This window comes from Lepisosteus platostomus, chromosome 5, assembly GCF_059453375.1.
Source record: "Lepisosteus platostomus isolate fLepPlt1 chromosome 5, fLepPlt1.hap1, whole genome shotgun sequence".
NCBI classification, from domain to species: domain Eukaryota; kingdom Metazoa; phylum Chordata; class Actinopteri; order Semionotiformes; family Lepisosteidae; genus Lepisosteus; species Lepisosteus platostomus.
Genome location: NC_142615.1, coordinates 37,733,792 through 37,758,505, shown reverse-complemented (window position 1 = coordinate 37,758,505; position 24,714 = coordinate 37,733,792). Strand labels below are relative to the sequence as shown.

Sequence of the window (24,714 nt, the reverse complement as noted above, 5' to 3'; positions counted from 1 at the left end):
AGAAATACAAAATGAGATACTGTATAATGATGTGCATGAAGAAAGTTATACTGCTATTTTCCTTAGATACGCGATTAAAAAAAGTATTTTTTTAATCCCGAGCCGAACACATTCCATAAGAATCAGCGCTTTTATATATCGCCTTTAAACACATATATTTAAACACATGTTTACAATTTAAATCAAAACGCGATTCAAATCAATATAAATGTTTATTTTGTAATGCATAGGTGACCATTCATTGTTATTAAAAAGACTTAAATCCGATCATGTTGTGATATTTAGAAATATAAATTTGTTTGGTGCGAGTGAGGTTTTATTTAATCTCTGACCAAGACAAACGTTTCATTTTTTCAAAGAAATGTTTGTTAAAAAAAAACTCATAGTTCCACTGGTATTCCATCACAGACTATGTGACATGGGAGTCAGGAACCTAACCCACAACACCACCGGCATAGTCACATGCAGCGTGCTGAAAAAGCACTACATAAACATTATCGACAGACAATATACAGCGTGTACTATTCTTGTGGTGCGGTACATGAATTAGCGTGAGCGTTTTTTATTCTGATCATGAACAGTTTTACAAGTCCGCAAAGGATCGAGGAAAGGTTTATCGCCAGCTGAAAAGAGACACACCGCTTCGGCTGTGGAGACTTGTTCGGCTGGCGTTCGGGGAGTTGCGTTTTTCAGAATTGTATTGAGATCGTTTTCCACAGAGCTCAGATGTCAAAGCACAGCAGCAGCTCTCCACAGCGATCCTTTATAGCGCCCTTTCTCCCGCAGCTCCGTCCTCATTGGAAGGAAGCAAGAGTGAAAGGCTGAAGTGAAATAGAGCGGGGACGAAGGGAGTGAAGAGAGAGAATGTGGGAAGAAGAGAAAAACGCAAGGAAAAAAAAGCAGCGTCGTAAAAGAGGTGACGGAGCTGTCCTCTCTATAAAAAGGGTGCCAGCGAGCCTTGCTCTTGCTTACGGCCACAACCCCTTGAGCACGCCTGATCTCATCTGATCTCAGAAGCTAAACAGGGATGGGCCTAGTTAGTACTTCGATGGGAGACTGCCTGGGAATACCAGGTGCTGTAAGCTTTTAAGCGCAGGAAGCGCCCTTTCCCCGCTCGCTCGCTCATTCCCCTGTTCACATGTGCAGTGCGGCTTGTCCGTCTGTTTATTTGTCAGCTTTGGCGAGACACGGGTGCTTGTGTATTAGCGTGAGCGTTTTTTATTCTGATCATGAACAGTTTTACAAGTCCGCAAAGGATCGAGGAAAGGTTTATCGCCAGCTGAAAAGAGACACAGCGCTTCGGCTGTGGAGACTTGTTCGGCTGGCGTTCGGGGAGTCGCGTTTTTCAGAATTGTATTGAGATCGTTTTCCACAGAGCTCAGATGTCAAAGCACAGCAGCAGCTCTCCACAGCAATCCTCTATAGCGCCCTTTCTCCCGCAGCTCCGTCCTCATTGGAAGGAAGCAAGAGTGAAAGGCTGAAGTGAAATACAGATGCAGCCATTCAAAATGAGCGTTAAAAACCCGCGGTTCAGTAACTAACCCGCAGGGCACCGTAGGGCACCGCGGTAAGTGATTGGCTGGCCAAAATGACCGACAGGGACACTCGTGGTGCATTGGTTGGTAGTGAAAAGATTTAATCATTTAATGTCTTTACTGTGCACGTTTCAATCCGCTTAGTTTTGAATATTTATATGGAATTTTACCACTAAAGGGAAATTTTAGTAGCTGAGCATAAAAAGAAGAGGAGCATAACGCATCTGAAGGTCATAAACGATATTAATTTAGGAACATAAACATTACTGTATGTACATAAACTGTACTGTGTATGGCTGGTCTTGATAGTTTAAAGAAAAAATACACACCAGTCTTCCATTTTTCCCTAAACATTTTAAGCATGAAAGTTTTATGAAACAATACCCAAATAAGTGATTGCTGTATAGAATGAATTTTAATTTTTAAAAATTATTTATTACGAAAATTAAGCTGTTTACATCTTCCGCCTGAGAACAGTCACCCGTTGCTACCCAACGCAGAAACACAGCCACTAACTAGCAAAGAGAGGACATTAGCTAGCCAATATGATAAACGGAATTAAAAACTACACATCCCAGTTACCATGGTGGTGCTTGTGATCATTGCGTTTAACCAACGAAACAGGGCGAAAAATCAGTCACATGACTTTGGGGCAGAGTTTCAAAAGCTTAACCTAAACCTAACCTCAGCAACAAAGTGAAATTTACACGATAGGCTACCTCAAACTGTCAGTTACACGACTGTGTATGTCGCTTAAGCCACTCCTATTTGGCATTTTAGTTATGGAGGCGAGAAGACGCCCCCCCCCCCCTCTCTGGGTGTCTGATTTGCCGCCATCTTTAACTGTTCAGTGTCTGAATCGGAGTAGCTACGCGTTTGAAATAAAGTTAATCCCAACTACAAAACATATATTTTTGTGGTAGGAGGGCGCAAAACATCAGTATTTACTGCTATTAATTACTGTACGTTTTATAGTTGAAATCTGAGCCTAGATATAAAGTTATATATAAAGTTAAAATCTCGACAAAGCAATGTAGGAAATACAGAGAAAATAAATCCTTTCTGACATCTAAAATCAATTTCGATCAAGATCTCTAAAACGAACAAGAAAAAGAGGATTTTCGGAGGGCAATTACACTGTGTTTATATAGAATAAGTGATTTATGAGCAATCTAATTTCTTGTTCGTTTAAAACAGTGAAATGTCAGCTGCAAAAGATCGCACCAGAAACAACACTCTCTCTGCCTGTCATAGACGTTCGAGAAAGGCTGAATGAAGTCATGTCAAGTACAATAATTTGGTGATCAATAATAACAGTTGTAGGACAGTATATAAGGAGAATAAGGATTTTGAAGTTGACTCGAAATCTGATAGGTAACCATTGCAAGGACTTGAAAACAGGTATAATGCATCCCTGATAGGATTCTTGCTGTCATATTCTGAACATATTGAAGATTGCTCAGTGTGGATTTAATTTCCCCAGTGAACAGGATGTGCATTTATTAATTCTAGAAAAAAAGCCTTTCTTGATTTCTCTAGTTCTTAGTTTCTCTAGTTCCCTTTAAAATAAACTATTATTCCACAATGCAGAGTATTACATGGCCAGTATTTACACATGATATTTGTGATTTAAAGAAATTAACACAAGCAGCTTTTGGAGATTTAAGTGTTGGCTGAGTTATTGCAGGATAAAAGACTAGAGATGTTGGCAAGAAGAAGATAATTTGGGGAAAGCTAAGGAATACACTTATAACAAGAACACTTCCTAATGGGGTTAGGCATACTTTTGATGAAGATGATGAAGTTAACAGACTATATGTTTACATAGATACTGAAATAAGGATTATATTTTAGATAATGTGTAGTTGCTGGCATTGAACTGTGTGTTGGATGCACATGAATTGAAGGAATGGGCAAACATAGCTGATGCGGATCCACAGAGCCAGCATATTAAGATGTTTATAATTAGAGGCAATTTGTTTAAATAACTAGGTATGGATACTGATGTGCAAGAGAAGTGGAAAGGCTGTTTCCTTAAGCCAGCACTATGAGATATTTTATTCTCAGTGAGATGCTGCCATTTCATAGTGGGTTTCTAACACTGTGTATAGTTCCATCCACACAGTGCCTTTACTTCCATCCATTTCTAATCTCTTTATCCAGTACAGAGGATTTGGAGCCTATCCCAGTAAGCAACGGACACAAGGCAGAATACACCCTGGACATAGTGCCAGTCCATCACAGGACAGACAGACACAAACACACACACACCAGGGCCAATTTTCCCATAAACCAATTAACTTACCAGTATGTTTTGGAGTGCGAGAGGGAGTCATATCACACATATGGAGAAAAACCATGTAACCCAGAGAGAACATGTAAACCCCACACACACAGGATGGCAGGAATTGAACCTAGGACCCCAGTGCTGCAAGATAGCAATGTTAACCACTTTGCCACCATTATAAATGGATGGATATCTTAGTTATCTTTTTAGTTCACAGGTTTGCATGCATAATTTAATTTTGAAAGCCACTGAGACATCAGGTACTACTGTTGTATTTATGAAAAAGAAACAAAACAAAAAACATACTAACAACTGTGCCATCCTACTCCTTAGTTAATACATTTTATTATTCATAAACAGTTAACATTGTTAGCAAAATATTTTGAATTATATTTAACCCTATTTTTTCTTTAGTTTTGTATTTAACTTATTATATGATAGTCAGACTTAATGTATATTTGAACAATGAAAATATATTTTTACAAGATTTTACATTAAGCACTTAAAATTAATATGGTTAACAATAGTAAACTGTAACATGCTGTAACAAGATCGGTTAAACTGCGAAGAAAATGCTTTCAGAGAAAATGTTTCAGGTGTGAAGAACATAGATCTCCAATGCAATTTCAACCAAACCTGTTCCCACACACCCTGCCCCCACTACCATTAGAATATACACAAGGCACTGAAATCTTTCGAGCTAATGATCAGGTGACCCAAGAGAGAGCGAGAGAAACACCAAGGGGTGCGGAACCAGGGAACTATTTACATGGAAAACGGGCGATCTCCCCAGACTGTCCGCCCGTTTCACTGTTACCTGGATACCTCTTTATTTAGAACTCACTAACACTGATTTTTAGTTTAGAAGGATTCAAGTAGGGTTTTAGATGAAAGGCAGCGACCTTAATCAAGCCCAAATCATAATTGAACCCATTCAGAGCCTACATTACATTTTAGCGTTTCATTCTGAGCAGAAGACCCTCACACCTGAAGAAGGGGGAGGTGTCTTTCGCTGGAAATCTCGCCTGCTTCTACTTTACGAGTACAACTCCCTCTCTGCCGGAGTGCTGGCTGTGACGAATTATACCGGTTTCACAGGTTTCAATCACAGACCATGTGACATGGGAGTCAGGAAACTAACACACAGCGCCACCGGATTTGATAATGCTATAAAAACGCTATAAAATAATGCGACTAGGCACAGAACAAGTTTACAGCACAGTACAATAATAAATGCTGACCATGACTTTAGAAGCATAAATTGCCTTACACTCAATTTAAACACAAGCTGTCTTTAGCCCTCTAAGCTGGTTCATACAGAAATGTAGAGATCCAGGCTCAGAACACACAGCTTCATTAGCGAATACATATGCATAAAACATACATAAAACTAGAGAAGACGTTTTACAGAGGATGGATTTTTAGAAACATCCCATCAGTGGCATCACTGAAATCAACTCCTAGGTACTGTAACTGTCGTGTGGATAGTTTCACAAGAATCAGACAAAGGTTTAAGCATCGCTTGTTCTAGATAAAACTGCAAAAAAAAACCAACAACCCATAATGTACTTCTTTGCGGGTCTGTTTGCCCAAATCATATATTCACAATGTGAAATCTAGAAAATAATATTACGTAACCAAAATCCGCAATATGGAAACAGAACCTGTGTAATTGTTGATAGATGATGTACTCGTAACATTTTTTCAAGACGAACTACAACATTTAAAAAATGACTTGTATGTACTTGATATCTCTAATCAATCCACGGGTCCCAGCACAAAACGAAACTAAAACGCATACCGTTTCGCGCTTCTTATTAGTTGCTCAAAAGTAATTTGACCGTATGAAATGCATAATATAAACCTAGAAACATATACGTGAGCAGTACTTAAGCACTGTAGTATCGGTGTTAAGACATACCTCTCAAATACTGTAAATCAAGTTAAAAATATCTCAAGACCGATTCTGGTCATAATGAAACCATGTTTCGTGTATGTTTTCTTTAAAGTACTGAGACCAACCATATACTGTATGTTTATGTTCCAAAATTAATATCGTTTATGGCCTTCACACGCGTTGCAGTATGCTCCTATTCTTTTTATGCTCAGCTACTAAGATTTCCCTTCAGTGGTAAAATTAGATATGAATATTCAATACTTAAACGGGCACAGTTAAGACATTAAATATACATATACATACTGTATACAGTACAGTTTGCATACGGTAATATGTTTATGTTCCTAAATCAATTTCTTTTATGAGCATGTGAAAGGCATGGTGAATCACTGTACTTTGCATGATTGGAAACAAATGCGTGATTGCGAAATGCTGTGGTGTTACTTTTACAAAGACGGTCAATGAAAAAAAGAATGTTGACCAGGACAATACTTTGAGTTTACACTTACAGCTTGTCCAAGGTCATTCATTATTAGTACTATTAGTAATATCTTCGTTAAAGACTTTGATGGCCACAGCTCAAACATGAGAGGTTGAGCTTTATTAGCTCCACCTTGCGGAAATTCCGGATACTATTATTTTGCTTGTCGTATTATAGGAGAATTTACGGTAACTCGCGGTATTTACCGGTAGCTTGCGGTAGACTGCGTACAGCGTACCGCAAAATAATGCGGTATCGCCCACGCATTTTGAATGGCTGCATCTGTACATGCAAGACATCTGTAAACGAAGATGTAATTACAGTCAAATTGGCAATTAACAGAAAACCACAATTGTATAATATTAATTCTCTATGTCGATGATCAGTTGAAGGATTTGAAGAAACAGCAGCGATAGCAGGTGATTTTGGTTTTGAACCCATCTTTACACCTCAATAATCCATTTGTCCTCGAAAAAAGAAAAGACAGGCATGTTTTGAGTCTCATAATGATCATCTTCTCGATCCAAAGAAACATATAAATTTGATTCCTTCCGTAGTATTTTGGATTTTCTTACGAAGATCTCACGAAGTATTGCCAGGATCTATATTTAGCGTTCGGTAGCGATAACACTGCTGATATTGATTGAGTAGAAATCTATGATGTATTGACAACTTTATCTGAAGTGAGAAGTCCTAGAACGCTGCCTATGAAGTGTAAGGATTCATACCAAGATATACTTTTTGTTTTCAACCCAAAATGCTGCTATTGCATTACACATTATATGAACATTACCAGTTTTGGTAGCTTCTCTGCATGATTTTTCAAAACTGAAACTAATTACAAAATTATTTAAGATCAACCATGACAAAAAATTATAAATCAGGACTAATATTAATATCAACTGATGTTACTACAGAAAAAAATATTTAACTGAAATATTAATAAGACTATGCAAGCCTAAAAAGTAGAACAATTAAATTTATATAACTTTTTTTTTTGAGAAATGGGCTCACACACCGGAAGACACTAACGTTTCTCTTCGTTAGAGTATGTGAATAACAGTTTAACCCAAAATGTTTGGAGTCCAGAGGGAGGACTTGCTCGCTGAATGATCTCTCAAGAAATCCCTGGTGAGATTCAACAGGTGTTTTCTTCAACAGCCACTAAAAGTCTGATGACCTTCTCTGGATTTCCTGAATATGACGTTCAATTAGTTCAAATCATTTGGTAGTTAACAGAACGAAATGCTTTGGAGGTACATTTAAAACAGCAGAGCAAGACTGTAGCACTTCGTGTGTGACTGAATTTAATTGTGTAAACCTGGCTCTCTATGAACAGGAGCAGAGTTTTCACTCAACAGAAGATTGCGATGAGAGCACAATAACATAAGACATCTGGAGATGCCAGGGAGTGAACTCAGGACTTCATACATGAAAAGCATGCACTTTACCACTAAGCTACATCCCCTACGGCACAGATGTGTGATCAGGTAACACATCTCCTGAAACTTTCATTCAAGGTAGGAAGCGTGCTCTTAAACACCAAAACACTCAAAAAGGAAGAAGCAGATCTCTGTACACAAGACGGTAGTGCGATATTAGAATTTCTGAGTTCTTGACGGATTCAAGCTCCTTCTCAGAGGTCTTTGCTCCCCAAATAACTTTGCATCTGAGGAAGAGCACCACGGAAAAAACCCAACTCAACAAGAGAGCGTGTTGGTTGCTCTTGCTCTTAATGCAAGGAGCTGTTTTTTTTTTCCTCGCAATAAGCATTATTAACCAGAAACAGCAGCACAGGTAGGTCGCATTTGTGATTATGTCACTTCTCTGCTTCAGCAAGGTCAATAAAAGACTCTGAAAGTAGTAAAGCAAAACTGAACTCAAAATCATATTAGGAATTCTGAGTGATATCTCCATACAGGTAATCCAATAAGAACGTTGAAATATTTGAATATCATCTCTCTGTATATTGCGCTGCTTTTTACCCAGAGTAAAACTATTGGATTGAAAGAATGCTAACCGCTGGGTTAAAATGTATAGTTGTTATTTGGAGAAATCTGTAAACTCGTGATCTTATATGTTTTAAAAGACAGCACAGGAAAAAACACACACACACAGGTACTAATACACGAGGATACATTTATTAATACATAGAATATGCATATAAACCTAACAGATCTTATCGAGAGGGTTATCAGAATACAAAAGGTATATATTCAGTCAGTTACAAAGAGTTACATATATCAAGAGGACATACGTTCAGTATATCATTCATTTAGACCGTTTCGTAAATGCACTTGGTTATAACTTCTACATTGGATACTCAAAACAAGTACATAACTCTTAGGAATTAAATTGATATTAACTGGTTGGAATAACAATTGAATTCTCGAGTTGTAATGCATTGAAGTTGAATACTCATCCAATCTCTGGGGATTCAGATCTCCTGCGGGCACAAAGAAAATGTTGCAGGCTGTTGCTATCCAATCCGCGCTCTCTGGCTAGGTGCCAGACTGTGCTGTGCAGCTTGCGACGGTGCGCTGCTGATGCTGACCGGCTAGTTAGTGTTGGCTTTAACTAGCAAAGTTTGTGCACAGGAGAAAAGATGACTGTGGATCCCAGCAAGTCAGGAAAAAGACCGGTTTGTTCCTGATGAAGAGCTAGTTCTGAATAGTGATTCAGCTGTCCACAGTTCTGACCTGTTCACGAGGCCTGCTGCTGGTGCTAACCTCGGGTGGATCCTCTGGTTACTCTCTGCCAACCTCCGCTCTAGACTCTTAGAACAAAGGAAAGTTCTGGCACTCGGACACACTGGCCGTTCGGTTGGTGTCCAGGCTGAGTCTCAGGATGGTCAGGAGGCGCGCTGCGAGAATGTCCTGCCCTTGGGAGCCTTCTGCTCCTGGGCCGTCCTGCCCTGGAATTCTCCTTTGAATTCCCTTTAGAAAAGTCCACAGAACCCTCTCCAGAATCTTCCTGAATCTTTCAGGCTCTCTGTGTTGCCTGTTTTTACCTGGAGGAACTTCAGCTCATTGATTGGCTGAAAGTTCCATGGGCATCAGAGTCCCACGTGGGTTACTCGGCCCTACCAGTCCCTGATTGGTTGATCAAGGTGAGATATGAGTCACATACTCCTGACACTTAGGAATTCAGTCCAGATGTCCATCTGGCACTCCCTAGACAGATAGGCGCCAATGGATGACCATTGATTATGATAGCCAGGCTTAGCTAAGTGTATCCCCATTTGGGAGCTGTCCTAGGAAACCTTATCAAAGGAAACCTTAAATCAGCCTGCATGAATAGTTTCTCTGTGGCTGCACCACAGAGATGAACAGAGCGATGAGGCCTAATTTGGGAAAGCTCAGAAACACTTAATTCTGCCTTATTAATAAGCCTCGCCGCTACACCAAGCTAATTGATAAAGCCCACCCAGTGGATACTCTAGCAGAACGTCAAAGAACATTCACCTTTGTACCCAAAGGAACCACAGGAACAACATCAGGAAGCACAATCAATTGCCCTTTTAAATCTTTCCTGTAAGGTATGCTATGTGAATTCATGAAGTTAATCCTCTGATCTCTTTTGAGCACAAACAAAGTATTTCTGATGGAGCGCTATGTTCAAAGATTTAATAAGCTTTACCCCTGCCAACGATTCGGCATGAAGAATTAAAAGTTTCACAGACAAAAGCAGCTCAACACCACAGCCAATATTACAGTAAATGTACTTGCCGGTATACTATCATGTGCACTGCCAGAAAAGTGATCTCGGCAGACGTTGTTCCCTACATAAAGCTGAACGTGCCAAAGAGAATTTCTGTAGAGAAAACAAAATATTTTTTCTGCCTTGATGTTAAGCTGACAGCCTGTCTTTTAGAAAGTCTATCTCTAAACACCTACGCAGCCTAACAAAAAGCACTTTTACTGATCGTATTGCAGGTCTTAAAACACTAACATTTGGCAGCAGTGGGATTCAAACCCACACCCCCAGAGAGAGTGGAGCCTAAATCCAGCACCTTAGACCGCTCGGCCACGCTACCTTCCCATGCTTAGCTTCCTCACATTGCTGGCTTGGGAAATGCCGGGGGCTTCAGCTCTTGTCGTTGGATCTAATGATATCATGTGGAAGTGACTGCACCTTTATCTTCCGAGATGCTTTCAATAGCACAAACGCTACTTTCACTGGCACAACCAGCAATAATGAAGGAGGTGGGTTTCATCCTTTGTGCTGTTTATAGGGGTGCAACTCTACAGTGATCTACTGACTTGAAGAGCAAAAATCAAAATCCTCTGCTACTACAGTTGCTTTTTTCATAGTTTCTTCAAATCCTTCATTTGAACGTAGATTTTGAAGGATATTGATGATAATACCACATAAATTGTGGTTTTCTTATGATTGCCAATTTTTTTTCAAATACCAGCCTTTTTTACAGTTCCTTGCGTGTTTCACAAGGTATAATAGCCCTCCTCGCATCCTCAGCTAACATATTTTAAAATTACAATAGATTATACAGCATGCATGTTTACATTTATATTAAAATTAAAGTAAATATACAAGAATACATACAGTGCTAACCCAATAATTCTTGTCAGGTTCTCCAACAAATCTGCGTTGTTATTTTAACATGTTTCAGCTGAGGGTGCAACAGGAGTATAAATTAATTTTCCCGCCAGCCATTCAAAGACCAAATTCCACGAGTGAACATTTTTTTTAGAAGTTGCCGGCATTGGACTTTGCTGGTGGTGTTGAATTATGTCCACAACTGTTGTAGTAGTTCCTTCTTGAAGTTCGACACGTGCAAAGCACTCGTAATATCATAGGTGTTAAAGTTCGCTGAGTCTATTCGAGTCATGGTGTGTATCCCTGCCTATCACTGGGAGACGGGTAACTTTTTTACACTCAGATTCCAATCTTCAATGCTTTGTGTGAGAGCTTACATAACTTTCAGTTTCTCACATTTTCTGACGACTGTTCCAAAGGGGCACCCTGTCAATTCCGAATACTTTTCAAAAATCTGCCTACATGTTTGATTATTGTCATTTCATTTCGAGAAAGTTCAATATTGATCATAATTAAAGAAAATAATGATCACGAACAAAAAAGGGATAAAGATGCGAGTCAATCTTGAATCACAGCTGGGTGACAAGGGCTTCTGTTCTGATATGGTTGTATGAGAAACAGGAGGAATCGCCAATCTCCTATAGAACATGAGTTGAATCAGGAGTGAGACATTTCGTATACTCGTGCATATGTCAACGCCTGACCTACATCGTAAAACTAACATTAAGTTGTCAGAGACATTCATTTATATACAAACAAGAGACAGACCAAGTAATAATTCTACATTAGTTCAGGTGGGTAAACCTGAACTAACTAAATAATAAACCTATTAATAATTCTACATTAACGTGTCCTACACTGATCAGACTAATTGACATGGTCTGATTCAGAGCCTGTGCAGTTCGTGCTAATTACAACAACGACAGTTCTGAACCCTCATCACCGAACTGAGCACAAGTTCAGCTGTTCTCCAGTTTTGTTACGCATCGTTTTTCATTGCAATTGAGTTCAGAGCTGGAGCTGATCTCCAGACAGTACAGTGTTTTGGGTAAGTTGTCGATGCAGGAGGATGCAGACAACTTACCCAAAGTGTTTTCTATAGCTTTCAGGTGCAGTTCATTTATATAAAAGAATGTAAGTGGTATAAACTCAACAAGCCAGATGGCAGTCGAACCCATAATTTTCTGACACGAGGCCTAACGCGTTATTCATTACGCCACTGACCCTGCTATTATAGTGTTAAAAAAACGCGTTTTCTACGTCTGTTTAAAAATCACTAAAAAAGACAAAGGGCTTGTGTGTTGCGCTAAAATTCTGCTTCATTTCGAATGCAAATAAAAACCGTTTTGTTCCGTGAAATCATACATTTGTCACATCCTTCATACTATACTTCTCTCTTGTATTAGTAAAGCATTTTGATTTAAACTGAACAATATATTGTAACGCAACAAGGGCGCATTAGGTCGGCCCCCCACCGTCGGGGGCTCGAACCCGGGACTCCCATGTCTCTCTGCAGCAACCCAGCCCGGTGAGCTGAAGAGATATCTCCCCGCATCCCACGGGCTGTGGTCCTGCTATCACAGGGAAGGGCAGTGACGTCACCTGCTCTGGTACACCGGCTCTTACACAGTGCCTGTCGGCCGTAAGCGTTACACTATGAAAGGTTTCATCTATACACTTACACATAATAAGTATACGAATAAATACTCGGAAGAAGCCGCATCTCAGGTATTAGAGAGATTTAAAATCGGATCGGAGGATTTAGAGTCCAGACTGCAAACCAACAGCTGACACAGGTCTTTTATAGAACTGTTTTGATTTCCTCTACTTTGTCCCCGTGACGTCATTGTCCTGCTCGCAGCCGAGCCCGACACACGTCTGGTTTCTGTCGCTGGGCGCATACCCTGCGGTCCATGCAGGTCCTGATACCCCAGTACAATGACGGGGACGCTAAACTGTAAACAGGTGCCGTCCTTCGGCTGAGACGTAAAACCAAGGTCCTGACTCTCTGTGATCATTCAGGAGAATGGTGGTGGTGGCGAGGAGTCCCCATTACCTGTAAAGCGCATTGAGTGGAGTATCCAGAACAGCGCTATATAAGTGTAAGCAATAATGATTATTATTATTATGTAAAATGCAATAAAAAATAAAACAAAATATCAAACTTTGATTCAAAATAGATTAATATAAAACTGATAAAGCTAATGCTTTTTTCAGGGCTATATCTACTTTTTTTAAAAAAAAGCGAAGTCTGTCGCGACTGAAAGTTAGAGACGGTATACCAGCGGGTGCCTTCATATCGTGAGCGTCAGTCTCGCCCGTAGCTGCGAGAAGGTTAAAAGCGCACAAGTGATTTGTCTTTCGTCAAAGTAACTGCCGGAGCAGTAAGATGCAGAGCACAATCCAGCAGCTGTAGACGATGTTCGGGGAAGAGCTAATTCTGTTTTCAGCACAGGGAGTGAGAATGAGCTCAGTCCGGCTCCCAGCAGAATCCATCCTGGTTTGGTTACAGTGAGTCTGAGGCTCTTTGGATCGTAACGTAAAAAAAACAATTGCTCACATCGTGTGACTTCCACGACAGGAAGGAAAGATATCACTTAAAAAAATCAGAACTGAAGATTTGGATCCGGGGCCTCATACTTATAAAATTATTAAAATAATAATTATCAAAATATCAGATTGTGTTTCTGCAAAATTTCGTGCACAGTACGCCATTTTTATCTAAAACAGTCACAACGAGGGCTTTACACGCAGTCTGGGGTATTTTCCCCTTTTATATTTTTGCCACTTTATATCGAACCTGTTATACTCCCAGAAGTGCACAGTAGCTTGTACTTTTCACCGCTGGTATAAACAGATGTGTGCCGTGTTTGCCTTTGTAAGCATTTGTTTAAAAAATAAGTTCACAATACGATAAAAACACAGAAAGCACAAACTTTATAATACAACGATACAAAATCAATACCAAATCATTGTGCCAATTAAGTAACTATCCTTTGAAAACAGAGAACACCTTTATATCTACAAATAACTTGACATTTGTATGTATTTTTGAATTACAAAGCAGACAGTGTAGTCCCTTAATTCAAAGATCAGATCTTGGCAAAAAAAAGACAATCAGACGTGGGCTGAATTCGGAACAGGAGACTTTGCTTAGTCGATTATTGAGCTTTTGATGTCTGAATAAAACAGAGTCGCTTTTTTAAGTCTTTGATTAAATTACATGAAAAGCACCTTCCTTCAAGCCGGAATCGAACCAGTGACCTAAGGATTCCCTGTTGACTCCACTACAGTCCTCCACTCTACCAACTGAGCTATCGAAGAGATGCTGTGGCATTGCTCTCTGGCACATACTGCCCAATGAAGTAAAATGTGAAATGGGTGATTTAAATCCCACTTCGACATCAAGTTTCCAACTCGTTTCCTTAGTCTCATTTACCTTGAATTTAAGCCACTAACCAGGATTCTACTGTATAAACTTCAAGGAATATTACAAAATGTTTGATGGGGCATCAATCATTCCAGGCGGAAATTGATTCCTTTTTTTTCTCGAGGGATCATATTAAACATTTCATTAGTATCGAGAAGAGGATCACCAGTAGACAAAAAACAAACAGTTTCTTTCTGTCTTTATTAGAAAGTAGCGTTTGTGCTACATTAATAATATTTTCGTGGAAATAAAGAAGTTGTAAATTTTAAAAATTTATATTTGAATCGAAATGTGGTTTTGAGTTAAATACTAGCGTGTTCATGTAATTAGTTTGTGTTTGTTATTACTATATATAGCCATGTTACTAGAATTTGTAACTGAAGTTTACTAGTTGTGTTTTTTATGATGATCAGACATTTGAATACGATATTGTATATAATGTATAATTTGAACTACATATTGTTCAGGTGTGAATAATTGTATATTTTAAGAATACATTTCTAAAACAAATCATTGGCTTTATTTACTAGTTTCTACACCTATAAAAATCTTTCTTTGATGTATAATAGACATCAAAGAAAGATGTCTATTATACATCAAAGATGAGCAGTGTGTGTCGTGTTCACAGCTGATAACTAGAAGATGTCTGGAAGAGGCAAAGGCGGAAAGGGACTCGGGAAAGGAGGCGCTAAGCGTCACCATAAGGTTCTCCGCGACAACATCCAGGGAATCACCAAGCCCGCAATCCGCAGCCTGGCTCGCCATTAGGGAGTGAAGCGGATCTCCAGGCTGAACTACGAGGAGACCCGCGGGGTGCTGAAGGTGTTCCTGGAGAACGTCACCTACACAGAGCACGCCAAGCACGCCAAGAGGAAGACCGTCACTGCCATGGACGTGGTGTACGCGCTGAAGCGCCAGGGCCACACCCTGTACGGCTTCGGAGGCTAAACAGGAGCGGAGCTTCACTACCGGACCCCGACGTATAAACCCAAGTGACCCAGTGACATTTGTCACTGCTGAGGTTGCTTTATGGGTCTATTTTCTATACTTTGCTGATCAATTGGAAATCAAATGGCAAAAAAGACCCGTTCCCGCACCTAAGGTCAAATATTAGGAATCAAAACTGCTTGAGTGTATGGAAGCACACAGCTTTATCAAGATTTCCAAGTGCAAGATCTTTTTATTCATAAAAGACCCTATTTATGTTGTATGAGAAATATTAATATTAATACAGAATCCTTTTTCACCAAATAAATGGGGTTCCTGACTTCAGAAAGCCTTCTAGACAAATACTAAAAGAGCAAAAATTCAATTTGGTAAATGAAATGAAAACACATACCCTACCAAACCTTGAGTACAGGCCATTCAGGATGATAATACAAAACCATTTATAATTCAACAAATAAAACCTGTCAACTGGTAATCACCACTTATCATAAAAAAATAAGTAGCAATACACAGTAGGGGACTCTTGGGTGCAAGTTAAATCCATGCAAGAAGGGGTTTAGTGTTATATTTCCAAATCAGATATGCAAATGAGAGATCTGGCCCAGCCAATCTCAAAGCTCCCATGGTATGGAATGGAGCTGCTCCCTCTTCTAGTTATTCACACTGGAGTTAGGTTACATATTAGCACATTTCATCTAACAGTTGCTCCAGAAACAAAAACGTAAACAAATGATCTGGAATGTGACCACACCTATGAGAATGTAGTTCAACAGATAACTTGTAAACCTTGTCATAAGATGTTTTTTGTTCTACAAAATATACTTTATTCTGCAAAAAAAACATCTCAAAAGGAACATCTCACACATATTAACACTCCATGTAATAAAAAACAACGGCGGAACGGAGATTGATTGTCCGTTATCAATCTTTGCGAGTGGGGGCGGATTTGCGCAATTAAGAGAGTCCCTCCAAATCTACCACTTGCTATTGTCCTTTAATCTCTGTATAGGGCCCAAAGTCCATTCCAGCGCTCCCTCGCCGTGGGGAAACCCCATTTGGCGACGTGGTGCTTCGTCCTCCTCCTGAGGTCCGCCAGGATCCTCTTCTCCAGCTCCCTCGCCCCCCACTTTATGTTGTGCCGGATGAGAGTGTTCCTCACCTTCCACAGTCCTTGTTTTGTGAGGGACAGTAGCAGCCCCCACAGGTCCTGTGTCCCCTTGTCCAGTCCGGTGGGTGCCAGCCCCCAGCAGAATGTACTGGTAACTGAGCACTGCATCCTTTCCCAGGAGTTGCATAATGTTGTCCATTCTGCCCCACACCACCTTGGCGAAGAGGCAGCTCCAGAACACGTGCTCCTGAGTCTCCTCGACAAAACACGTGTCCCGGGGGCAATGCGGATTCCTGGTTAGCGAGTGTCTGTAGAGGACCTCTCTGGTAGCCAGTCTCTTGTGCACAGCCATCCAGTTGAGGTCCTTCAGTTGGTTGTCAAGTTCTTTGGGCTGTGTCCTTTCCCAGACTTGTCTGGGAACCTGCAGCCTTTCGTCAGCGACCAAATGCCCCCTCACCTCTTTGTACAGGGCTCTGTGGTTGGCCTCCTGCTCCACTTGACAGCGTGGGTGTAGAACTTCGGTCGCCTCTCTGCCTTGGGCCCAGTGTTTGACCACTGGACCAAGTGCCTCATCGGGACGGAGAGCCACAGCCTGACAAAGTACTGGTACTTGTGGCCAATGGGCTCCTGCAGCGCCCGACAGAGGTTGCAGTAGAAGATGCAGTCGAGTTTCAGGGGGAAATGTGGGACATCTCGAACCCCTTCCTCGACCGGCTGACACATCCGGTTTTTGAGTGATGTACTCGTACTTGCCGCCCCAGACGAGGCCGAAGATAATCCCTTGCAGCGCTCATCTGAGTCTGGCCGGCAGCGGGTACACCACCGCCAGGTAAACCAAAGCCGGCAGGATGTCTGCTTTCAACACCATCACTTTCCCTGTGTAGGACAGCGACCGCGTTTTCCACAGACCCAGCTTCGCATTCACCTTGGCGATCCTCTTGTTCCAGTTGTTGGTCTCGTTGTCCTGGCTCTGGAAGGAAACCCCCAGTATTTTGAGGGGCTCCGTGCAGAGCTTGAGACCCTCCGGCGCTGTCGTCCTGTGCTTCCAGGGCCCGAAGAACTTCAGTTTGCTCTTTCGGCGGTTGAGTTTCGACCCCGAGGCTCTGGAGTATTGCTCCATGACCTGCAGGGCCCTCCTCAACCCCCTGTCCGACCTCAGGAACAGCGTTGTGTCGTCGGCGTACTGGGAGATCTTCAGGGTTTCCCCCGTGCCTCCCGGTATCTCCAGGCCGTCGATGACAGGGTCCTGTCTCACCGTCTCTGCTAAGGGCTCTTGAAGAGGAGATGATGCCCTCCCTCATGGTGTCTCCGAGTTTCCCCCGGCGGAAGATCCACTTCCACCAGATCTGCCGCCAGGGTGTCCCAGAAGCAGGTGTAGAATTCCTTGGGGAGTCCGTCGGGCCCTGGCACCTTGCCATTCTCCATGGACAAGAGCGCCGCCTTCAGCTCCTCGGCCGCGATCGGACCCTCCAAGTCCTCCCTCACCTCCTCCGGTACTCGTGCCTTCAGCTCTTCCAGAAAAGCATCGCCTGCCTCCACCTCCGTCTGCTTTTCTGAAAAGAGCTCTGTGTAGAAAGCGGTGGCCGCTTCTACCTTGTCGCTCTCGTCCAGCACTTCCTCTCCATCTCCCCGTCTCAGGCCGTGGATCACCCTCTTTTTCTGAGCTCCTCGGACCTGATTGAGTTTGCGGAGCCTCTCCTTCAGGTCCCGTGCCCGGGCTGAATTGAAGGCTCCTCCCCCGTTAGCCGAGCTGTACTCCTCCTCTAGTTGTCTCTGGAGTCGTGCAGCTTCCTTCCTCTCCCAGGCCGCCTTCCATCTACAGTACGTCTGCGCCAGGGTTCGGGTCCTGTCTTTCACCGACTCCCACCATTCCACCATGGAGCTGTAGCCGTCTCTCAGATCGACCCAGCTCGCGTAGTCTTTACGGAACAGTGCCTTGAAGTCGTCTTCCTCCAGTATCTCCCGGTTCAGCTTCCAGTACCCACGACCGAATGCCGGCAGGTTGGTGTTAGCCACCACCGTCAAGCGCTCGTGGCTGGAATACCACTCCGGGGACACCGTAGCCGACTCCAGGGAGCAGGTCGTGTGCAGAAAGATGTAGTCCAGGCGGCTGCACACTCCCCGGGAGTTTTTCCATGTCGTTCCGGCGTCGTTAGGGCGGCACCGTCTGAAACCGTCTACCAGGGAGAACTGCTTGAGTAGCGACTCCAGCTCTGCCGAGCTAGCGTCGCTCCCCTTCTCCCAGTCGACGTTGAAGTCCCCGCCAAGCACCACCTGTCTGTTGGTGGTGCAGCAGCTGGCCAGGTCAGCAAACACTTCCTTCCGGATAGAGGGTTCCGTCGGAGCATAGACGTTAATTGCTCTCAACTTCTGCCCCCTCCAGTCGATGTCTGCGACCAGGATCCGGCCCTGCACCACCGAGAAGGAGGAAACCAGCGTCATCTCTGGGTTCCCGAGGAGGATTCCCACTCCGGAAGAGTGGACCCCTCCTACGCTCCAGCATGATTCTCCCTTCGTCCATTCCCTGGTGAATGTCAGCTTGTCGCTTTCATTCTTCAGGTGGACCTCCTGTAAGAAACAAACTGAGAAAGACTTTGAGGCCAGATCATGAAAGACTTTTCACTGGGTCTCTCAGCCCTTTCACGTTAGTTGTTAAGAAGGTTAGTTTCACAGTCATGGTTAAACTAGTGAAAGGTAAACCTCCTCTCTGTACTTACAGTAGAAACTTGGGAGTCTACATCTGGGCACTGTTTAGCCCAGATGTAACTCCTCTCGTTCGGGTCCTGGGGGGAATATACTGGGCTCCCTCCAGGTTTCGCTGGGGACTGAAAAGAAAACATGCTGGACAGGTCCAGCCCTACCATCAGTCCGGGCTCCAGGGCGGCTTCAAAATAATCCTCGTCGTCCTCGAGGATACTCTCAGCCACCGCTTCGGGGAGGCTCCTTTCTTCCCTCTCTCGGGGAGTTTCGGGGGCCTCCAGTTTCTCCTGGGCTCCTCGGATGCAGCGGGTGCACAGCTTTGCACGGACCTACCTGACACAGGCGGGGGTCCGGCAGAAGCGGCACTACGACCTGCGCTGCAGGGGGCCTGCCTTCCAGCCCAGGGACTCGGTTTGGGTGTACATCCCCGCGCCCCCGCAAAGGCCTCAGCCCTAAGCTGGTGCCATCGTGGGAGGGGCCCGCTGAGGTACTCGGGGTGGTGGGCAAGGTCTGCTACCGTGTCCGGTTGCGAACATGGGGGAGAGTGGTGGTCCTGCACCGAGACCGCCTGGCCCCCTACCGGGCCCGGGAGGAGGAGTCGTGTGGGGAGGCTCTAGAGGAGCAGCCGGGGCCGGAGCCGGCTGATAGTGGGGCATCCGTGGGTCGCCAGCCGTCACCGCGGCGCAGTGGCCGCTCACGCAGGGTTCCGCAGCAGTTGGCCGAGTACGAGTACAGCCTGAGGGGGGTTTTCGACGTCGGCGAGATGCCAGACGCTTCAGGTGGGGGCAGTGTAATGCCCTCGCCTGGTGGTAAGGAGGAAGCACCCCCAGGCGCTCGTAGTACCGCTGGGCATGCTGGGAGTGGTAGCCGGGGAGAGTCTGAGGGTCAGCACGATGACCAGCGGCTGACCCTACCTGTGTAAATAATGTCCTAATAGTTCGAGTGCCCTGTGTAGTCTTGTAAAAGTATAGTGTGTTGTTAGGTAATTACCACCCTAACGAAGTGTACGTGTTCCGTCAGTCTCCTCATGTGCGTGTAGATCCTGTGTTTGGTTTTGTGTGGTTGTTAACGAATAAAGCTAATGCTTGTTTGTTAATCGTGTCTCCACTCGTCCTTTGTTCTGAAAAGAACCTATAAATGCTTCAATAATCTTTACTCAGCAGCTTATTAAAAACAGCTCCCGTGATGTTCAAACCGATTTTTTACACAGAACACTGACACAGCTTTGCGTTCTGAATTTCTTTTTCTCTTGTGTTAAATTTAATGTGGCACAATGCACTGGGATAGGGGTATTCTGTTCACAAACCAATAGCATTTAAACCACAGCACCCACAATGCTGCAAGTAAGTGTTTTGTACACTAAGCAGAGAGCGATGTCTTCCTCGTTAGTATAGTGGCGAGTATCCCCACCTGTCACGCGGGAGACCGGGGTACATCAGGACGGCCACAACACAAAGTACTGACCCCTCTGCGATCACGGCGAGTTACTGATACACACGTGGCAGGGCGGAAAAGGCTGTGCTCTCTTCGTGTGACATAATTCGGGAAAGTCCTGACGTTGCATTTCAACTGAGCCCCAGTATACATCTACCCTTTGACACTGAGTGACAACTCTCTTGCGTGTTTTCTCATATTTATGTAGTTTGCTTGCACGATGCCCGGTTGTGTGCTCCGGTCTAGCGGTTAGGATTCCTGGTTTTCACCCAGGCGGTCCGAGTTCGATTCCCAGTATGGCGACATGTCAGTTTTGCCTCCTGCTTTCCAAAAGATCAGCACCGTGTACGAAGGAGCCGCATTAAAACTACTCGAACGTGCAAAGCGTGCGAGAAGAGGGGGCGCTTGTTTCCAGCCGAAACTTCTTGCGTGTGAGACGAGCTGATCACCGCTGCAGGAGGTGGGAGGGTTACTCTGGTAGACAGGGCTGACCTTCGGCAATAGGATTTATAGTCTCCAAGATGATATTTGCACTTTCTGGAGAGGCGATTTTCTCCACTTCAGTAGCCCGATTTCGTCGATTGCGTGGAGAGGGCTGTAGAATGTGGCACCGCCTTTCCTGCTCCGTCCATGACAGGCGTGCTGGTCTCTGGAGAGAGAGCACGGTCCATCAGCGCACTCCAATAAAGGCACTGGAAGCAGCTGAATCGCATTGGCGAAGCTCAGCACTGGGCCGCTGGGAACATCTTACCACCGTTTCCGTAGTGTAGTGGTTTTCACGTTCGCCTCACACGCGAAAGGTCCCCGGTTCGAAACCGGGCGGAAACAGACATCTTTTGTCGCCAGGCACAAAAGGGGATTGGGGATTCGCCTAGCGCTGTGATCGAACAGACCCACTGGACCCACCTCTTAGTGTGGCGGGATCTGCACAGTGCATGTCACAGCGCATCCTGCTTTCACTTCAAGGCGCGTCCTCATGTACCCCAGTCTCCCGCGTGACAGGTGGGGACAGGTGACAGGTCCTATACTAACGAGGAAGACATCGCTCTCTCCGACCCCCGGCATCGTGTCCCGACCCACCGTGCTCGAAGCCGACGCGTGCTGTGATTCCTTTACGGAGCAGAAATGACAACCGAGGAGCCGAGAGATCATTTCAGCATTTCGCGTCTGAACGGAAAACACAAACGACCAACACGGAATGACTTGCCTTTGACGCTTCTCAAAGCGTTCTTTGTGCATCGAACAGACCCACTCACCTCTTAGTGTGGCGGGATCTGCACAGTGCATGTCGCAGCGCTTCCTGCTTTCACTTCAATGTGCTTCCTGATGTCGAGTCGACTGCCGTGCGGAGGCTCTGAAAGCGAGAGCAATGAAAAGGTGCACGACGCTGTGAAAGAAAACAGAGAAGTGAAAGGCAGTCATTTCTTTAAGGAGGTGAAAGAAAAGCTACTCCCCGTCGGGGAATCGAACCCCGGTCTCCCGCGTGACAGGCGGGGATACTTGCCACTATACTAACGAGGAAGATATCGCTCTCTCCAACCCCCGGCATCGTGTCCCGACCCAGCATGCTGGAAACCGACGCGTGCTGTGATCCCTTTACGGAGCAGAAATGACAACCGAGGAGCCGAGAGATCATTTCAGCATTTCGCGTCTGAACGGAAAACACAAACGACCAACTCGGAATGACTTGCCTTTGACGCTTTTCAAAGCGTTTTGTGCACGACAACTGCGCCGCCTAGCAGATACAAATGGGTTGTACAACTTTGAACTAGCAAATGGAAGAGGGCTAAGCCCCCTCTCTTTTAGCCCAGGTTCGATCTGTCTCCCAGAATCACCAGGGCGCGCACACACACACACCCCTGCCGCTGAAGTGCTCTGCTTCATTTCTAAGGGCAACTCAACATTCACTCCTACCCCGAGTGCAGAAAAGACAGCATCCACAGCAACAACAGCTCAGGTCTCTGCACAGGAGCTAAGCTGCCCTCATCTCCTCTGCTCTGCGGCTCCTGCGGAGTGGAGTCCCGCCTGGAGCCGTGTTTGCAGGCGGCGGCTCCCCGCGCCCTGTCTGTGCGTCGTGTCCAAGAGCTCCTGGGAGGAAGAGAGAGCCCTCCCACTCGGGGGCTTTTCCACGGTCTGTGTGAGGAGGGGCGGGTGTGTCCAGTAGCTTATCGAGCGGAAGCCTGGGGCGGCGGAGAGCTGTGATCGTGCAGACCTTGAGGTGTCACCTCTTTGTCTGCTTTCCCGCCCCCCCTCCGCCCAAGCTCTGCTCCAAAGTAGCCCGGCAACCGCTCACACCTGCACGTGTCACAACCTAAGGTGCGGTCATGAGACACCCATGGGGTGTCGTTCTGTTCTTGCTAATTGTTTCCTGCCCGTCGCAGGCAGGAGTCCATGCGAGGAAGATGTGCTGGACAGAGCTCAGAGGGCGCAGCTGGGTGGCTTTCCTTCTGAGTGACGTTCCTGCAACACTCTCCCGCTACTCGTGGTGCGCTCATGCCACAACACAGGAAGGCTGGAGCAGGTGGCTGTGGCCTTTGCGCACCGCCGAAATAGCTCAGTTGGGAGAGCGTTAGACTGAAGATCAGAAGGTCCCTGGTTCGATCCCGGGTTTCGGCATTTTGTTTCATCGCGCCCTTTGTTCCTCTCCAGCGCCCCCTGCTTAAAGTGACGCGTCCCTTTCTCAGCCCGAAACGCAAGCGAGACACCAGCAGCGGTCCCTGCAGGTTTCCGTAGTGTAGCGGCTATCACGTTCGCCTAACACGCGAAAGGTCCCCGGTTCGAGACCGGGCGGAAATAGCCTCGTTTTGCACGCTCCTGTACTTCACAGAGGTCTTGAGCGACCGGTCATTTGTTCCCAATGTATTTCCGGTGCCTTCGTGCACTCTTGTACCAAACGCACGTTCCTTCTGTACGCGGAGCCGATCATTTGCAATTGGGCTGTGCCGACAGACCAGGACGAGCTCTGTCGGCTCAAAAGCAGCGCAGGACCTGCAAGAACAACAGAAAGATTAGCATCCAGCGGGGGCCTCTTAGTGAGCCCAAGAGCTCATCAAGAATCGGCTCCAGCAACAGGGCTGGGCGCATTGTTCCATTCTCCACCCACTCTCGGTGTAAACAAGTCCCTCCTGGTCTCTGCTTGAAATGCACCTTCCTGCGTTTGCTTTGGTGTAACTGGCTTCCCCTGCATCAGCGAATGTGAAGAAGATCCTTAGTAAGTCATTGAAGAAAACCGAGAAGAGGTCGGAGTGGCGTCTGTCGTTCATGAACGATCAGTCAGGCAGTACTCCTCTGTAAAGCGCCGTTCGTTCACATCGATTGGCTTTTTTTTGCCTTCATTCGTGCGAGTAGTAAAAGCAGATGCCCCTATTCTGCCGTGACCCGGATTCGAACCGGGGTTGTTGCGGCCACAACGCAAAGTACTGACCACTATACGATCACAGCGAGTTACCAAGACACATGCGGCAGGGCGGAAAGGGCTGTGCTCTCTTCGTGTGACATAATTCGGAAAAGTCCTGACGTTGCATTTCAACTGAGCCCCAGTATACATCGACCCTTCGACACTCTGAGTGACAACTCTCTTGCGTGTTTTCTCATATTTATGTAGTTTGCTTGCATGATGCCGGTGAAGTGGAAATCTAATAAGTAAATTGATTCTTAAAAATGTAGAGAGCTTTGAAAAAATATATTGGTGCTTTTAGATAATATATTTCAAGGATGTAACTGCTGTGCTACAGTGCGTGCAGAGAAAGGGGAAGTTTTAGAAGGGACCAAGTGCTGAACTTTTTTACAGCGCAACGTCTTATAAAAACCCTGTACTGCTTGTAACAAATTGAGTCTCTGGTTGCACTTTGCAGGGCTCCCAATATTGCAATATTGAAATAAAGACCTTACTCAGGTGAGAACTCTCTCTTGTGGCTTCCTTGATAGTTATATTTCCATGACAATTTGGGGGCTCGTCCGGGATCACAAACCTGAGCGCGAACGGCTGCTGAAACTCCATCCGGACCCGGACAATTTTAGCAAATTGGACGAACCTCGGAGGATAAACTGTTTATCCTTCCAGAGATGCGTCTGGAGAATTGGCAGCTGTCTGACGTCAGTAAGTGATCCTTTAAAATTAATAGTTATATTTCCATGACAAGAGAAAAACCAACAACACCCCTACCACCTCCACCAATCCTAACCTTGTTTTTACTATACCCTCTGACCTTTCCCTTTCACCCCTTTGCATCCTCAGCTAACATATTTTAAAATTACAATAGACTGTATAGTATTTATGTTTAAAATTAAGGTAAATATGTCAAAATATCAAAATCCAACTGCACAGTGCTATTGTA

At 44.7% G+C, this 24,714-nt stretch overlaps 6 non-coding genes and 2 pseudogenes across 6 annotated transcripts; 4 read left to right on the top strand and 4 right to left on the bottom strand.

The window, feature by feature from the left end:
* The first annotated feature begins 966 nt into the window (after positions 1 to 966).
* Positions 967 to 1,085, top strand: LOC148666178 (5S ribosomal RNA; annotated as a pseudogene).
* Positions 1,086 to 13,992: 12,907 nt separating this feature from the next.
* Positions 13,993 to 14,081, bottom strand: trnay-gua (transfer RNA tyrosine (anticodon GUA)). The gene is given in 2 exon segments: positions 13,993 to 14,029; positions 14,045 to 14,081. It is a non-coding gene; the product is annotated as a tRNA-Tyr (tRNA).
* Positions 14,082 to 14,829: 748 nt separating this feature from the next.
* On the top strand, positions 14,830 to 15,135 carry LOC148666176 (histone H4-like; annotated as a pseudogene).
* Positions 15,136 to 15,441: 306 nt separating this feature from the next.
* On the bottom strand, positions 15,442 to 15,497 carry LOC148666175 (U7 small nuclear RNA). The gene has a single exon (XR_015939050.1). It is a non-coding gene; the product is annotated as a U7 small nuclear RNA (small nuclear RNA).
* A 5,635-nt stretch (positions 15,498 to 21,132) lies between these two features.
* On the top strand, positions 21,133 to 21,205 carry trnav-cac (transfer RNA valine (anticodon CAC)). Its single transcript has one exon. It is a non-coding gene; the product is annotated as a tRNA-Val (tRNA).
* A 621-nt stretch (positions 21,206 to 21,826) lies between these two features.
* trnad-guc (transfer RNA aspartic acid (anticodon GUC)) lies at positions 21,827 to 21,898 on the bottom strand. Its single transcript has one exon. It is a non-coding gene; the product is annotated as a tRNA-Asp (tRNA).
* Positions 21,899 to 23,100: 1,202 nt separating this feature from the next.
* trnav-aac (transfer RNA valine (anticodon AAC)) lies at positions 23,101 to 23,173 on the top strand. Its single transcript has one exon. It is a non-coding gene; the product is annotated as a tRNA-Val (tRNA).
* A 573-nt stretch (positions 23,174 to 23,746) lies between these two features.
* On the bottom strand, positions 23,747 to 23,818 carry trnah-gug (transfer RNA histidin (anticodon GUG)). Its single transcript has one exon. It is a non-coding gene; the product is annotated as a tRNA-His (tRNA).
* Between the last annotated feature and the right edge of the window lie 896 nt (positions 23,819 to 24,714).